Consider the following 6,465-nt stretch of genomic DNA (forward strand, 5'->3'; position numbering starts at 1 on the left):
GGGATCTTCGAGGTAAGGTACGGTATGTTGCTGAAGTGTTTCTACCTGTTGCTGGTGCTCATCAATCTCATCCCCCAGCACCATGAGCTGACTATATATCCCTGTCCTCTAGGGCCTGACGCTGCTCCTTGAGTGCATTTTGTAATTTTTTCACACCTGCTCTGGCCAGCCATTTGATGACTCCTACAACCTTGGGCTTTCTGGAACGGCGAACGATCTCTAATGCACCGTCAAGTGAGACAAAGACATCATGCCCATTTTTCGCCTTACCAAGTGGGCCCGGCCCATAGGGCCCTTGGACCCTACTACTTCGGACCTGGCAGATAGAAATGTTGAAGGTATCGTCATATTCTTAACCTTTTTGATACGCAGGTAAAGTCCCAAATCGAGGCGTTTAAACATAGGTTGATCCTGGTTGTTGGATAGGGTCTCGATGGCTCCTGCGTTGAACATAACTTGCGATGACATTTTGTATTATAGCAACGTAAGCCAAAGGATTTCACCGTGGTCATCCGAGGATTTCCCAAGCCCTTGGATGTTCCAACCTCGCATATAGGCAAGTATGCTTGGATTTTTTCAGCTCAGCCTTGATATCATCCCAATCGGAGATCATGTTCGTCTCTTCGTCTATCACCCTCATATCTGAGCGTTTATTAGGGTACCAGGCAAACAGCTGCTTCTTCTGTCGTCTCAAATTTTTAGAAATAGCCAATTGAAGTAGGGATTGTCGACGCTTGTCGAGACTCTCACCGGCTATGACGTCGTCAACCACAAACAACGTCCCTTCGCCTGCCAGTAACGACGGCAATTTCGCTATCCATTCAAAAAGCTGGTCTTTGGGATCTATCAGGAATACATATTCGTTACGCCAGAACGATGCCCTCTCTAAATAGGTGGTATTCCACCGCATGGTAGGGCACAGTATCACTTTGTGATAGTGTCCCCTATACTTATTCTTGAGCAAATCCAAGACACGTTGCGTTTTCCCACAACTTGTTGGGCCCGTGAAGATTGTTGCATGGGGGTCTTTTACGACGTGTAACTTTTATTAATAACCCCATTTCTTATTATGTATTTTTGGGTTCAAGGCGGCGCAGCTGGAACAGATTCTTACACCCCCATTACTTTGCTAACAAGAGAACCCTGGTGTTTCGTGTATGATATTTGAGGGGTAGTGGAGAATATGTTATTTTTCCCTGTAGACCTTGCGGTACCTTTTAACAAGCTCGGGTGGTGCTCCAATGAGTTCGGCGTACCGGGGTATGATGTTGTATGTGAACAAGGTGTAAAGAAGCATGTAATTCTCATCCTGTTGAAACCCTCTAATCTCCCTATCAATGGTAAGAGGGTCTACTTCGTAGTCAATATTAAGGTCTTTGTTTTTGGTACGCCGCTTCCCCTTCGCTTTATGCAGGCAACCTATACAACTCTTCGTTCGACTATTGCCCCTGATCTTAAACTTTTCCAGGGTTAAAACGTGTCTGCACTTCGAACAACATTTGGCCTCCATTTACTATTCCGAGACTCGCCTTGTGTAATGCTCTACCAATATCAGCAAGCGTCGGATACCTACCGGTTTCTCTATACTTAAACGGAACCTTGTGATGTATATGCAAAAACTCGTAGTCTTCCGATGTCATACCCTCGGAAAATTGAGCTTCAATATGACTCCTACAGATAGCCATTAGCTCATGTACGCCCTTTTAAAACTTTCTTTTTATCGAGACATTTGATGCATGTCCTTGTTAATTGACCATTACGCTTCATCTTGAAATTGTCCATAGATAAAAAGTGTTTGCATCTCGGGCAACCCTTACTTTCTTCCATAACTCGTCTTTGTCCTTAGGGACGAACACGAGTTTTATTTTCTTATTTATTATATCTTATTTATTTTCGGTTGCCCACATGGGTCGGGTATTGGTGTAGTGAAGCCTACTAGCTACCTAAGCAAGTGATGGAGCATCCCCATTTCCCTTATATTTAATAGGTACCTTGTGATCGATATGTCACTCTCCATAATTATCCCAGGTCATAACCTCGGAAAGCTGGGCTTCAATATGGTCCTGCAGCGTAGCCACATCACACCCGAGGCACTCCCGGGAACTAAACTCCTTGTTTTCCTTCAGGGCATCGCGGGCTCGACATCGTACAATGGAAGCGAGATGGCCATCAGGGTCACATATGGGGCAACGCAGTCTCCTTTTTTGATGGTCGCAGATACCACCACCCCCACAATCCTTACAGTAAGACCTCACCCTTTCATGTTCGCAAATCTGATTTCCCTTGCAGTCTTTATAATGAGACCTCTGCTTTTCATGGAGGCAAATCTGACTACCCTTGCAGTCTTTACATTGAGACCTCTGTCTCTCATGCTCACAAATCTCCCTTTCCCTGCAGTCTTTACGAGACCTCTGTCTTTCATGGAGGCAAATGTAACTTCCTTTACATTCTTTACATTATGACCTCTGCTTTTCATGGAGGCATTTGTTTTCGACACGCTGCTGTTTCTTTTTATCCAGGCAACATATACAACTTTTTGTCCGTTGACCATTCCCCATCATCTTAAAATTGTCCAAAGAAAGATAGTGTTCACATTTTTGGCATCTCTTGGTCTCCTCCATTTTCTATTTGTCTCTACGACAAATAGAAAATTTTATCGAACGCTCATTTAGGTTTCGGCACGATACTCGCGGGGATCCATCCTTTGGAGACAGCCATTTCACGACTCGCCCTACCTGCTGCAAAGTACGCCACCATCTTGAGGACATCGTTTGTATCCATTTTTGTAGAAGGGCGTGAAATACCCAACAATTTCTTATCTGCCATGGCATAGGCAAAGGTGAAACTAAGGTCTACAACTGTCTCATAGAGCATATCCAGGATCTCCTTCTCTTTTGGGCTAATGTTGCTATCCATATGAGCCTTGCTTGTCGTCATTTATTATAAAATTTTAAAGATTTCGATATGGGGCTGAGTTTTACCCTTTTGAGGCTCGGGATGAGTCGCCAGCTTGTTAGATTCATTTTTACCTCTGCCAAACCTATACCAGACGCCTACTCCTATGGCAAGCACGGCTAAAATCCCTACACCATACATGTAGACTGACTACACGAAACTTGTCCCAGAAGAGGTTTTGACTGCAGGCTCTACAGTACCCTCTTGTTGTTTCATTTCTTCCTTTGTTTTTTTCATCAGTGCAGCCAACTTGTGTCCCTGCGCAACCTTTCCCAGATGCTTTACTGGCTTCGTGATGACTCTCTCTTCTTGTTCTTCTTCTCTCATTTATATTATAGCACCGCCCGGGGCTCTTCCTTAGCATTGGTCTCCTCCTCCTCCATGACATGGCGGGCTGTATGCCCAAACACCAAAAGGGGTGCTAAACATTTACCCAGCGTGCAGTACACAAGAATACTCAGGTCTGCCATGGCATCTCGGTTAACTGGATCCTCGTTGATGTCCCGGCGAAGATCCTCGATATTGTCGATGTCCACAAAATTGGCCACTAGATTAGAATATACATGGACCGAGTGGATACTTAACGCTTTCGCTGTTTTTTCACCTTTTCCGTGGAGTTCTAGCTGTACATACTCGGCATGTACCTTTTTTACCGCCTGATCAGGGGCCTTGTCAACAAAGCCTTCTGTACATTTTTTAGGTAGAAGATGCCCCTTGCCCTTACGTAGGGCCTCTTTTAAGGCTTGTAGTTTATCGATGGGTTTCTCTATCTGTTCATAGGTTTCTGCGGATTCGTCGAATACTTGTGCAAGATCTGACATCATCTTTATTGTACGGCAATATCGAAAAAAGCAAAACGCGATCATGGCATAGAGTGGAGGTATAGCGATATACAAACACACTTCTATTTATTCCCGGGTAGACACTAGGCAGTAATGGCCACAGGTAAGTGTGGTCATCTGGTCCGGTTGTACAAGCCTTTTATCATCCTCCCTGTTTAATGCTAGCTTTGATACCTCTTGCGTAAAGACCTGATGCTTCTTGTTTTGAATCAATACCTGGCTCTTGTATATATCAACGCTCTCCTCCCTTCGCTTTCCTGTCGCCGCCCTCCTTCGTGAGACTCTCGTAGGCATATAACTTTGCCCTCAGGGTGATGAACTCTGTCATGATCTTCCCTGCCAGTTCATCCTTCTTTAGACCCACGACCTTCTTGTTCTTACTAATAGGAAGAGGCCTATCCATGTAGCATAGCTGTAGCTTGCTACCATATTTGGGCTGCATGAAATCGTAGTGAAACTCGTATATTACCATTTTGGACATGTCCAATATAGCCTGCCCTATATACACCGGCTTGTTCATCTTGACCTCGGTTTTACCCATATCAACACCTACAATCCTGGCTAAAATTGGTTGAGAAAAGGCCAAACACATGTGGATTTATTATCTTTATTATCATTATTTTTGTTTCTGTCGTCCCATGTGTAGAGATTCTCTGTTTTGTTGACATAAACTAGCCAGCAAAATTGTGGTATGTGTATACTAAAACAGTGCAGGTTTTCACTTATAGAATAGTAGCTAGTTTCCAGTCCCCCTCTCCCCCATTTCAATGTTGAAGTCATTGTCACAGTTTGAAAAATGCAGTTGGCCACTCAACCCACAGCCGGCCATGATTGTAGGACGTGTTTACTAAATCGGCTTCCACCTTTGAAATTTGGCTTCATGACCAGCTTCATATACTTGTCCTCGTTGGTGATCAGCTGAATATTGCAATGGTTCTGCATGGTCTTGCCAAATACCGAGAGGTTCATCAACTTGTAGAAGTCCTTCTCCAACTTGTTCCTCGCAGCAGTTCTCAAATCGGTGTTGTGATCTATCGGAGTAATCTATATCTACCTCTAAAATATACCCATGCTTGTTCCTTTCGATGAGTCCGCGTTTTGCCTTACTGTAAATGCCCCGGTATTTGACACCCATTTGAAGCCATCTGTTGGGAGCTGCTGCCTCATAGCCCATCCGTATAGGTTGTTCGCATCCAAATACTGCAGGTACGATGACTCCTCATCCGGGTTATACTGGTCTCCCATGTACTTATTGTTAGCTTCGGCATACCGGTGTACGGCATGGGTTATGCCTCCTCGGATACCCTTCTCGAACATCAGGAGCATGTCTGGGTCTGTGAGTAGCTCTAGCTTAATTCCAGTATACTTGAGTGGTGCTTTCCAGGCCAGGCCAGATGCACTGTAAAAGTGCGCCGGATCGAGCTTGTAGTTTGTTAAGCACACATCCTGAAACGTTTCAAACACGTCAGCTAATAGCAGGACGTCTGTACTCAAATAGATGTCGTGATAGTCGCCCAAGGTAACGTTATCACCCTCTGGAATTATACAATTCCATACTTTTTTCGCATAGGCATATTCATTGTTGCTAATCCCCTTCATGTTCAGCTTGCTGTAAAAGGCCTTCTTGGGGGGTAGTTCCACCTCCTCAAATTGTTGCCAATCATGTATTCATACGGGTACACGCCTTTTCGAAGCATCAGCCTGAATATGTCGTCCTTATCGATGAATTTAGCCATAGATGGCACGTTCGCCTTTGCCTCGTCCCGATTAAGCTGCTTGGTGGTATTCGAGTTGCAATTTTTACACCAAAACATTGCCATATACCCGGCGTCTATGCTCTGGAATTCCAGACAGTTATCCGCACAATATTGACAGTTCATACCGGCAGCGTTTGTCCTGATTAAGTTGCTGGCCAACTTGTCCAGGTTTGAGGTAGTCTTTCTCGGCCTCTTTTTCTACATCGTCATGAAGCGTAGGTTTCGCTTTAGCTGTCCCATAATAGAGATTCATCACATTACGGTTGAAGGCTGCAAAGGTTCACTTGACCCCCTTCTTTATACGCTTTGGAACAGCATCCACCAGCCAATTATACCACCCTTTTATCTTATACCCTACAACCGAACGATTTTTCGATAGTTCCTGTTTCTCGAATCGGTCCATATCCTCAGACGTTATATGCCTCCTAGGTGGCCTCTGTGGTACATCCTCCAATAGTGCAGCCAATTCGGCCTTGCGTAGCTTGTAATACCCCATAAGACCGCGGCTTTTAGCAATATCACGTAACTGTTTCACGGTGTGTGTGTTCATTCTTTATTGTAAGAATTTTTGTTTTGTCAGAGGATTTCATCACGGTCAAAACAGCGCAGTTGTTCACGTCTTTACTGCGCATGCGTTGATTTTTGATGACGTCATCACCATGTAGGGGAATTCCCCTACTAGGTGCGCTAGAACTTTTTTGACTCATTTTTGTATGATAGGAACTTTACCTCCGTTATGCATGACTAAGCACTGCCTATTAGGGACTTACCCTTGAATTCCATGGCTGCATGATGGGGACTTTTGTAGTTGACTGTGGGTGTACGCGATGTGCGTGCGCGACTGCGCTAGAAGAAACATTTCTCTATCTCTCCCGATACATATCCGATTTTAGGAACACGTTCAATCTTGA

Source organism: Hydractinia symbiolongicarpus, chromosome 11, assembly GCF_029227915.1.
Source record: "Hydractinia symbiolongicarpus strain clone_291-10 chromosome 11, HSymV2.1, whole genome shotgun sequence".
Lineage (NCBI taxonomy): Eukaryota > Metazoa > Cnidaria > Hydrozoa > Anthoathecata > Hydractiniidae > Hydractinia > Hydractinia symbiolongicarpus.